A 12,067-nucleotide genomic window follows, 5' to 3' on the forward strand; every position below is an offset into this window, starting at 1 on the left:
TGGAAACCTTCCGATCGTCCCTCCGGATGAGTGCTGGATTCCGGCTAAGACAAACCCCGTCAATCTCTCCATCGTCCCAGTCGGCGGCATACACATCTTCATCGGTGAAACCGTCGATTCCGACAGAAACGCTCTGGTAAGTAACGCTGACACGACCACCGCTGAGCAGGACGTAGTCGCGAAGATCCAATCTGAGATGCTGGAGCTTCCTGGAGAAGATTCCGCCTTGGATCTGGGAAAATCAAAATCCACCCAATCCGCCCCTAAGCAGGAAATAAAGGTGGAAGACCAATGCAGATCCGCCTGGGTCTCCCAGGTGTTAGAGAAGCAAAGGTGTCACTTCGTACACTTCTTAGCTCACTTCCCCTCAAGAAGTCGGAGTAGGCCCCATGCAGGTTGAGGAACCGGAAAATAACGCTGCTCCGGATCAGCAGGAGGCTGTCGGAGAAAGCAGCGCTCCGGGTGAAGAATCAATCCTGGGCAACCTAAGCCCAATTTCCGGGGATGCCCCTCCATGGATACCGAAGAGTTCGATCGCAAGGTGAAGGAATTCGGATATGGTGATTGATGTCTACGCACGCTTCTATTCCTGTAGACAGTGTTGGGCCTCCAAGAGCCGAGGTTTGTAGAACAGCAGCAAGTATCCCTTAAGTGAATCACCCAAGGTTTATCGAACTCAGGGAGGTAGAGGTCAAAGATATCCCTCTCAAGCAACCCTGCAATTAAGATAAAAGAAGTCTCTTGTGTCCCCAACACACCTAATACACTTGTCAGTTGTATAGGTGCACTAGTTCGGCGAAGAGATAGTGAAATACAAGTAATATGGATGATTATAAGTAGTAATTGCAATCTGAAATAAAAATGGCAGCAAGTGAACATGTAGCAGAACTTGTTTCAATGTTTAGAAACAAGGCCTAGGGATCATGCTTTCACTAGTGGTCACTCTCAACAATGATATCATAAAGGAATATAAATATAAGCACTTCACTATGCTATTTTGAACTACTCTCTGGCTGGATAACTGATACGTCTCCAATAGTTAACTTCATAACCTACACCAAGTACTACATGATGCACACATTGTCAACATTACATCATGGAGGAGTAATAAACTACTTTAATAACATCACTAGAGTAGCACATAGATTAATAGTGATACAAAGCTCATGATCACATAAAGATCACATGGGAGAGAGAGATGAACCACATAGCTACCGGTAGAGCCCTCAGCCTCGGGGGAGAACTACTCCCTCCTCATCATGGGAGACAGCAACGGCGATGAAGATGGCGGTGGTGTCGATGGAGATGACTCCGGGGGCAATTCCCCATCCCGGCGGCGTGCCGGAACAGAGACTTCTGTCTCCCGAAACGAAGTTTCGCGATGGCGGCGGCGCCCCTGGAGTCTTTCTGGAGTTTCATCGATTGGTATAGGGTTTTTCGTCCCGAGGGATTATATAGGCGAAGAGACGACATCGATGGAGTCCCGAGGGGCCCACTGATACGTCTCCGACGTATCGATAATTTCTTATGTTCCATGCCACATTATTGATGATATCTACATGTTTTATGCATACTTTATGTCATATTTATGCATTTTCTGGAACTAACCTATTGACGAGATGCCGAAGGGCCAGTTGTCGTTTCTCGCTGTTTTTGGTTTCAGAAATCCTAGTAAGGAAATATTCTCGGAATCGGACGAAATCAACGCCCAGCATCTTAGAATCACACGAAGCTTCCAGAACACCCGAGAGCCGCCAGAGGAGAGCCCTGGTGGGCCCAGATGATAGGGCGGCGCGGCCCAGGCCCTGGCCACGCCACCCTAGCGTGTCGTCACCTTGTCGACCCTCTGACGCCTCCCTTCCGCCTACTTAAAGCCTCCGTCGCGAAAACCCTATGACGTTCGAGGAAACCCGCAAAAACCTTCCAGAGCCGCCGCCATCGCGAAGCCAAGATCTGGGGGCAGGAGTCTCTGTTCCGGCACGCTGCCGGGACGGGGAAGTGCCCCCGGAAGGCTTCTCCATCATCACCACCGCCATCTTCATCAATGCTGCTGTCTCCCATGAGGAGGGAGTAGTTCTCCATCGAGGCTCGGGGTTGTACCGGTAGCTATGTGGTTCATCTCTCTCCCTATGTACTTCAATACAATAATCTCATGAGCTGCCTTACATGATTGAGATTCATATGATGATGCTTGTAATCTAGATGTCGTTATACTAGTCAAGTGGATTTTACTTATGTGATCTCCGGAGACTCCTTGTCCCACGTGTGTAAAGGTGACAGTGTGTGCACCGTGTGGGTCTCTTAGGCTATATTTCACGAATACTTATTCACCGTTATGAATGGCATAGTGAAGTGCTTATTTATATCTCTTTATGATTGCAATGTGTTTTGTATCACAATTTATCTCGCATGCTACTCTAGTGATGTTATTAAAGTAGTTTTATTCCTCCCGCACGGTGTAATGGTGACAGTGTGTGCATCCGTGTTAGTACTTGGCGTAGGCTATGATTATGATCTCTTGTAGATTATGAAGTTAACTATTGCTATGATGGTATTGATGTGATCTATTCCTCCTACATAGTGTGAAGGTGACAGTATTGCATGCTATGTTAGTACTTGGTTTAGTCATGTTGATCTTTCATGCACTCTAAGGTTATTTAAATATGAACATTGAATTGTGGAGCTTGTTAACTCCGGCATTGAGGGTTCGTGTAATCCTACGCAATGTGTTCATCATCCAACAAGAGAGTGTAGAGTATGCATTTATCTATTCTGTTATGTGATCAATGTTGAGAGTGTCCACTAGTGAAAGTATGATCCCTAGGCCTTGTTCCTAAATATCGCTATCGCTGCTTGTTTATCGTTTTACTGCGCTACTACCGCTGCGTTACTACTTCTTGTTTACCGTCCCGGGCAAAGCACTTTTCTGGTGCAGTTGCTACTCGCTTATTTACACCACCCGTATTTCACTATCTCTTCGCCGAACTAGTGCACCTATTAGGTGTGTTGGGGACACAAGAGACTTCTTGCTTTGTGGTTGCAGGGTTGCATGAGAGGGATATCTTTGACCTCTTCCTCCCTGAGTTTGATAAACCTTGGGTGATCCACTTAAGGGAAAACTTGCTGTTGTTCTACAAAGCTCTGCTCTTGGAGGCCCAACACTGTCTACAGGAAAATGAGGGGGCGTAGACATCAAGCTATTTTCTGGCGCCGTTGCCGGGGAGGAAAGGTAAAAGGTACTCACACTCCGGATCTCGGCTACTAAGCTATTTTCCGGCGGCGTTGTAAGTACTCAAAGCTATTTCCTTTAGATCCTGCAATTGCATCTTTTTGTTTCTTGTTTACACTAGTAAGGCATAATGGAAAACAACAAAAATATGAGAGATCTTTATGAACTTTATCTTGAATTAGGACATGATGTGTTTGAAGAGAGAATTAAAAAAGCCATGGAACTTTATATGCTAATGGGAATGTTATTAATATGAATGCTTTGAACACTATTGTTGCTAATGCTATGGAAAATTCTAAGCTTGGGGAAGCTGGTTTTGATGAGCATGATCTTTTTAGTCCCGCAAGCATTGAGTAGAAAATTTACTTTGATGATACTTTACCTCCTATTTATGATGATTATAATGATAGTAGTCTTTTGGTTCCACCTCGTTATGGAGGATAAATTTGATTATGATTACAATATGCCTCCTATATTTGATGATAGCTACTTTGTTGAATTTGCTCCCACTACAACTAATAAAATTGATTATGCTTATGTTGGGAGTAGTAATAATTTTATGCATGAGACTCATGATAAGAATGCTTTATGTGATAGTTATATTGTTGAGTTTGCTCATGATGCTACTGAACATTATTATGAGAGAGGAAAATATGGTTGTAGAAATTTTCATGTTACTAAAACACCTCTCTTTTTACTGAAAATCTTGAAGCTGCACTTGTTTTATCTTTCTATGCTTATTGCATTATGCTTCATGAACTTGTTTATTTACAAGATTCCCTTTCATAGGAAGCATGTTAGGCTTAAATTTGTTTTGAATTTGCTTCTTGATGCTCTCTTTTGCTTCAAATACTATTTGTTATGAGTGCATCATTAAAACTGCTGAGCCCATCTTAATGGCTATAAAGGAAGAACTTCTTGGGAGATAACCCATGTGTTATTTTGCTACAGTACTTTGTTTTATATTTGTGTCTTGGAAGTTGTTTATTACTGTAGCAACCTCTCCTTATCTTAGTTTTGTGATTTGTTGTGCCAAGTGAAGCCTCTAATCGAAGGTTGATACTAGATTTGGATTTCTGCGCAGAAACAGATTTCTATCTGTCACGAATCTGCGCTGTTTTCTCTGTAGGTAACTCAGAAAAATATGCCAATTTACGTGCGTGTTCCTCAGATATGTACGCAACTTTTATTAGTTTTGAGTTTTCTGATTTGAGCAACGGAAGTATTTATTAAAAATTCGTCTTTACGGACTGTTCTGTTTTGACAGATTCTGCCTTTTATTTCGCATTGCTTCTTTCGCCGTGTTGGGTGGATTTCTTTGTTCCATTACCTTCCAGTAGCTTTGAGAAATGTCCAGAAGTGTTAAGAATGATTGTGTCACCTCTGAACATGTGAGTTTTTGATTATGTACTAACCCCTCTAATGAAGTTTATGAGAAGTTTGGTGTGAAGGAAGTTTTCAAGGGTCAAGAGAGGAGGATGATATACTACGATCATGAAGGGTGAAAAGTCTAAGCTTGGGGATGCCCCGGTGGTTCACCCCTGCATATTTCAAGAAGACTCAAGCATCTAAGCTTGGGGATGCCCAAGGCATCCCCTTCTTCATCGACAAATTATCAGGTTCCTTCTCTTGAAACTATATTTTTATTCGGTCACATCTTATGTGCTTTACTTGGAGCGTCTGTGTGCTTTTATTTTTGTTTGTGTTTGAATAAATTGGATTACATCATGCTTGTGTGGGAGAAATACACGCTCCGCTGGTTCATATGAACACATGTGTTCTTAGCTTTATCCTTAGTGTTCATGGCGAAAGTTTCTCCTTCGTTAAATTGTTATATGGTTGGAATTGGAAAATGCTACATGTAGTAATTGGTAAAATGTCTTGGATAATGTGATACTTGGCAATTGTTGTTCTCATGTTTAAGCTCTTGCATCATATACTTTGCACCTATTAATGAAGAAATACATAGAGCTTGCTAAAATTTGGTTTGCATAATTTGTCGTGGTATCGTCACGGCATATGCCATAGGGTGGCTAATCGAAGGGGCTCCTGAGAGATCTCACGGCGGTATCCGGAAGCGGGTTTGGGCACGAGCGACACGGCGACGTACCCAGTGTTCGAGGCCCTCCGGTGGAGGTAAAACCTCTACTCCTGCTATGAGTGTATATGGTAGTCACACAGTACAATGGTGCTCCTAGAGCTGTATCCGGCTGGCCCTGAGAGGCTAAGGGAGACGATGGTCTCTCTCACAGGGCAACGCTGTAGGTAGGTGAAAGCAATAAGTGTTCGATCCTCCCCTGCACGAGAGGGGTAGTGCGGCTTATATAGGCGCCGGCACTTTACATATAAGACCCTATAGTCTACTGGCCGGCTTGGCCGGCTTCGGCTTCCGCTCCTTCCCGAGGCGGTGACGTCAGGAGCCGTTGAGGTGTCGTGACCTGTCCCATCCGGCTGCTCAGGTCAGCGGTATGGAGAGGGGGTGTCGCTGTCGCCGTCAGCCACTGTAGCCTGTACGATGCGTCGTAAGCCATGATGGCCTGTCCGGCGCGTGGCACTATTGCTCCACGGTGCCCCGCGCTTTACGGAGGATGAAGTCGGCGTGGACTTTGGGAACCCGGATCACCAACCCGGTTCCTTCTAGTGCAAGACTCGCCAGCCTCGAGTCGGTCCGAGGTACAGACCCCCGGCCGGATATGGCTTGTAGAAGCCGGCCCAGCCTAGCGGCATTGGCGGCCGTAACCAGGCCGACTAGGACTCGGAGCCAGCCGACTTCGGACCAGCCGGCCACGGCGCCGGCCGGCTGCTCCTCGGCCCGGCCTTTGCCGCGAGCCGGCCGCGTGGTCAGCCGGCTGCTCCTCGTCCATTGCCCTACCCGGGGTCTTCCCCGACATTAGCCCCCGAGGCTGGCAAGGTCCTGCGTTTAGAAGGACCTAGGCAGGTTTTCCTGGCTTCTTGAATATATTTGACGGCACTTGGAGGGGCCGACTGAGGATTTCCTTTCAGCCGGCTGCGCCCTCATCCGGCTCGTTCTTGCCGGCTGCTCCTAGCCGGCAGCTTTTTATACTTGTATAGTTTTTGCTTTCTTGCAAGATTTGTTGGCGACTCCGCCTTGCTGAAGAGTTTTGGTTCGAGTGGAACTTTTCGTCCGGCTCCGGCTTGCTGCGCGCCGGAGGCTCCGCCGCCTCGGGTCCGGCGCCCGACTTGACCGGTCTGACGCCTGGCCTGGCCGTCGGTTCGTCTGGTCACATCAATGTCCCTCCGGATCCGGTGCGGTTGTGGGCGACGTGGTGTGGCCGTTTTCGATAACCGCAGCGATCGTGGGGGGAGTTATGGCGCAGGGATCCGGAGACGTGGCCCACGATCGCCACGTGGAGGCCCACTTGCCCGCCGCGGTCGGCTATAAATGCCGCGGGGGAGGGCACCGAGGCGGTACTTGCTCACTTCTTCTTCCTCGCGCCTCTGCCTCCGTCGCTCTCCGCGCGCCCAAGCTCTTCGCTGCTCCGGCGAACGTCCTCCGCTGGCGAACTCCGGCGACCGAAACTCCACCGCTCCGCCGCCGCCGCACCATCAATCCGGCGCCACGGGGCCGCGCGTCTCGACGGAGCGTCCGCAGCCGCCGCTGTCGCCGCCGCGGTCGCAAGGTTCTTCCTCGCCGTTCCATCTTTCCTGGTCGTCTTCTTCTTCTTCGGCCTCGTCAATGGCGTCCCCGGCGGATCTTGGAGGGGTTCCTACATGCGGGAGGACGACATCGAGCGCTTGGTGCGCCTCCGGCGGATCCCGCGGTCGGTGATCACGCGGGAGCCGGGCAAGGAGATGGAGCCCAAGCCGGAGCCCGGCGAGCGCGTCGTTTTCGGCGCGCACCTTGACCGCGGGCTGGGCCTGCCGGCTTCAACATTCTTCCGGCGGTTCCTCGACCACTTCGGTCTCCAGCCGCATCACCTGCCGGCCAACGCGTGCGTCCTCCTGAGCTGCTACGTCGCGTTCATGGAGGCTTACGCCGGCCTGTGGCCCGACATCGACTTCTGGAGCCGGCTCTTCTACTTGAAGGCCCAAACCACCGAGGGCCGCCTGCGGGCCTGTGGCGCCGCCTCGATCTACACCCGGCCCGGTACGCCTTTCCCCAAAATCCCCACCGTCGACTCGGTGAAGAATTGGCAGATGTCATTCTTCTACGTGCGCAACGACGGGGCGCTCGTCGACCGAATCAACTCTGCCGGAGTTCAACCCGGCCCCTCCGAGTCGGCCGGATCAACCGGAGCCACAACGCCCGCTCGACGGATTCGACCGCCGAGGTGAACCTCGCTCGTGGGACTTCCCGGCGACAGCCACCGATGGCGGGCTGACCGCCGAGGATCTCCTCTGCACCATCGCTGAGCGCCGGGTGCTGCCGCTCCAGATGCGCTCCCACAAGATCGGGCACATGTCCGGCCGGTTCAATCCGAACCGGACGTCCAAGGCGCCGCTCAACAAGGCCCAGGTGGCCAGCCGGGTGAACCATATCACCAAGGCGAACCTCACGGAGAGTTGGAGCTACGGGCTGGTGCCTCACGACAGGGAGCATCCGCCGGCGCGGGTAAGTCCTATGTCTTTGCCATTTTCCGGCTTGCGGCTGCGAGGCCGACTTTCCTTGTCTTCTGCCGACTTCCGACTCACTATATGTTCCTGTTTTTTCTGTCTTTCTAGGTTTTTGAGCGCCAGAACGCCGAGGACGGCGACCTGGCGACGAAGAGGTGGACGCCGGATCTCGCCGATCCGGCCGACCAAGCCGGCGAGCATGCCGGCGACGACGACCTGCCGCAGGCGCCTGATCTAGGCGGCCAGGGGGAGCACAATCCGCCCCCTTCACCAGAGCAGCAGGAGGAGGAGGTGGAGCCGGCGACGTCCGGCACGGGGCCAATCCCCGCCGTGCCTCTGCGTACGAGGCCGCCAAGCACCACGGCGACTTCAGCGCCCAAGGGCACGAAGCGAGCCGGCTCCACCGCCGCCTTGGAGGCGAAGGCGAAGCAGCAGCCCGGCTGCAGCCGAAGATGGTCCCGGAGAAGTCCGGGTGAGTTCTTTCTCTCTTTTTCTTGTTTGATTCCTTTTCTTTCCTTACTTTTGTACTTATTATCTCTCTGTTTATCCGGCTAGGGCCCCTATCAAGTTTGCCCAGGGCGGCGGCTCCCGGCAAGCTCCGCGCGTTGTGTCGCCGCTTCCCCGCCAGCAGAGGGAGCGGACGCCGCAGCCTTCCTCGCGCGCGTCTACACCGCCGCCGCCTGCCGCGGGGGCGCCTTCCTTCGCCGTGCCGCTGGCCTCAGCGCCTGGTCGCGGCACGCGGGCTGAGCCGGCTCGCCAGGCGACGCTGGACGACATGTTCCCAGGCCGGACTCGTCCTCTTGGCCCAGCTGCCGGGGATGGTCTGGGAATGCCGCCTTCGACCGGAGCCGGAGCCGGCAGCTCCGCACCGCCTGCGACCGGAACCGGAGCCGGGAGGGCTGCGCCGCCCACGATCGGAGCCGGAGCCAGGCCGAGCGTGGTGGTGCTGGACGAAAGTCCGGAGGAGGCACCTCAGGCGCCGGAGGCGACTGGGCCGGCTGGGCCATCTGCTGCGCCTGGAGCGACGCCGCCACCGCAGCCGACGACGGAGGAGCCGGCCCGACAGGAGCCGGCAAGAGGCGAGCCGGTGCGCACGGAGGGCGCCGACTCGCGCGCACTGGTGAGGACGGGGACCCCAACAGCGCCACCGCAAGGCCTGCACGTGGCCAAGGGCGCACTTCTTCTTCAGGTGCCGTCCGCCTCCGATTCCAGCCTCGGCTCGGCTGCCACCATGGAGCAGGCGTGGCTCCGCGCCGACTCCTACGAGGTGACCAGCCGGGAGGGGAACCCCGGCCAAGCATCGGTGGAGATGTTCTTCTCCGGCCTGCAGGCCAACCTCAAGGCCATGGCAACCGGGGCCGCGGCTGACGTTGCCAAGGTGGAGGAAGCCAGCAAGGTAAGCTTCGACTGTTTTTAATCTGATTATTATCCTGGTAGCCCTCCGAGGCATGGGCCGGCTGCTTGGAGCCGGCACGGGTTTCGCTTGATTGACTAACTTTTTCCTTTTTCCTTAGGCTGTGGCTGACCGGCGCACCGCTCTGTACAACCGCGTCGTGACCCACTACCACAAGGCCAAGCTGGACCGGGCCGACTTGGCCCGCGAGCTGGAAGCCGCCAAGGGTAAGCTCTATGTTTCCTTCGACTTGATGTCTTGTTTTCTTTCTAATCTTGGTTGGCTGACACTCCTTTCTGGCCGACTTGTAGTTGAAGCCGCCAAGGTCCCGCAGCTGGAGTCGGATCTCCGAGCCGCTCGCGACCAGTGCGCCGTGAGCGAGGAGGCGGGCCGATCCGCCGCCCGCAAGCTTAAACTGGCTGATCAGGAGCTGACGCGGCTGCGCCAGCTGGAGCAGAACCACCTCAAGGAGCTTGCCGCCCTCAAGAAGGACGGGGAGGAGAAGCTGGCGGAGCTGAGCGGGCGGCTGGACGAGGTGGAGCGGCAACGGCTTGCGCTTCAGGAGGAAGTCTCCACCAAGTCCACGGAGCTGACGGCTACCGCCAAGCGCTGGACGGAGGGGATTGGCGCGCTTGACCGCGGCTTGGCGGGTGAGCGTCTCTATGTTTCCTTCCCTTTGCCGGCTTTCGGCTGTCGGCTGCCGGCTTAGGTTGGTAGCCGGCAGCTGAAATTTATCTTTTTCGCCATTCTCCATCTTCGGGCTGGGGGCAGTCGGTTCGTGCCGGCTGCCGCCAGGCTTTTGCTTTGTTCCTTCGAATTCTCCATCTTCGGGCTGGGGGCAGTCGGCTCGTGCCGGCTGCCGCCAGTCTTACTTTAGGACTTCGAAAATTTGCATTTTTCAGCTTATTTCGGCTTTCGGTGGTTTCTGACATGCTTCTTCCCGCAGCGGCCTTCCCAGAGACGCAGGATGCGGCCTTGGCAGCCGTTGGCGTTGAGCGCGAGTCCCGGAGGCAGGCGACTGGCGAGGGCAGCTCGGAGTATTTCTCCATGGAGGATCACCTGGCGTCCATGAGTGCCCGCGTCGAGCCCATCACCAAGCTCGGCTGGGAGCTTCGGAAGGCGGCCGAAGAGCTGGTGCCCATGCTGTGGCCTGAAGAGGCGGCGCCGCAAGATATCTCCGGCCTCGTCGCTGCAATGGAGCGGGCGCCGGATCGTTTCCTCGACTGGAAGGAGTCGGCCACGCGCGCCGGTGCCGACATGGCGCTGTCCTTCGTCCTCTCTTGGTACAACGAGGTGGACCTGGGGCAGCTTGAGTTCCGGCGAGCCAGCGTGGAGGACAAGCTCCCAGCCGATCTCAAGGCCGCCCGCCTTGCTCGAGCCAGCGCCATCGCCGAGTTCGTCGACAAGACCCTCTTCGTCGCGGACCCGAACCCTCCTCTGTCTGATGGAGAGTACATGGACGATGAGGAGGCGGAGGACGTGCCTGAGGACAACCCGGCTGCCGGCTCCGCTGATGCCCCTCCGGCTTAGATTTCCTGCTTTTCAGCTGTTCTTTTGCCAAGACAGTTTATTAAATCCCCGGGATGCCGGGTGCATATGTAAGACAATATAATTATCCTTTTATTAAGGCACACTTTAATGTGTTTGTTAATCATTTGTGTGCCGGGTTGCTTTCTTTCGACTTGTTCGCTTTTCCCTATCCGCCCCACTCTTTGGCTGTGCTCTTGCCGGTCGTACGTCCGACTTGCGATCCGTCGCCGGATCAAGAGCGGGCCGCTGAGGGAGGCCGACAGTATTTCAGTCGAACGAGCTGAATTCGGCAATCCGACACTTTATGAAAGTTTGCAAGTCAACTCGCTTTTACTCTTTCCCTTAGTCGTTTTTCGCGTGCCGGCTCCCTAGGCCTTACTCCCGCCAGCCGGACAGCCGGGTTGCGGTCTGTAGCCGGATCGGAAGCCGGCTGTCGGAAACCGGATCACGTTACTGAGCCGACCGCGTGAGAGGGTTCAAGCCAATTGGCGAAACAAGGTAAAGTACGCGAAAAACTTGTCGGAAACGGCGCTCTTGGCGCATGCTTTTCATAGCTTACAAAAGGGATACAAGGGATACATACATTCCTGCTCTCATGTGTAAAATGGGCGGAGTAACCTGACATTCCAGGGACGTTTAGTCTCCTCGTCAGCCTTGTCCGGCTTGTTTTTCTTAGCCTCTTGGGCATCTATGAGATAGTAGGAATCATTGCCTACTCGCCTTGCTCACGATGAAGGGACCCTCCCATGGGGATGCTAGTTTATGCTGTCCGACTGTCCGTTGGATCAGCCGGAGCACTAGGTCTCCTTCTCGGAATACTAAGGTCTTGACCTTCCGGCTGTGGTAGCGACGGAGGCTTTGCTGATATACGGTTGACCTAGACTCGGCCATCAGCCGGACCTCTTCAACCAGGTCGACTCCATCTTCGCGAGCTTCTTTGGCTTCAGCTTCTGTGTAGAGCTTGATCCTTGGCGCGTCGTGCTCGATATCAGTCGGCAGGACGGCTTCGGCCCCGTATACGAGGAAGAAGGGTGTGAACCCGACTGAGCGGTTTGGCGTTGTGCGCAGGCTCCACAGCACACTGGGCAGCTCTTCAATCCAGCAGCCGGCTGAGCGCTCAAGCGGCTCCACCAGCCTGGGCCGGATGCCGGCTAGGATCAAGCCGTTGGCTTTCTCCACTTGGCCGTTGGTCTCCGGGTGCGCTACAGACGATAGGTCCATCCGGATCCCCATCTCTCCGCAGTAGCGTTTGAAGATGCCCTCGGCGAAGTTGCTGCCATTGTCGGTGATGATGCTATGCGGGTAGCCATATCTCACGATTATTTCCTTGAGGAATGTGA

Source organism: Lolium rigidum, chromosome 4, assembly GCF_022539505.1.
Source record: "Lolium rigidum isolate FL_2022 chromosome 4, APGP_CSIRO_Lrig_0.1, whole genome shotgun sequence".
Classification (NCBI taxonomy): domain Eukaryota; kingdom Viridiplantae; phylum Streptophyta; class Magnoliopsida; order Poales; family Poaceae; genus Lolium; species Lolium rigidum.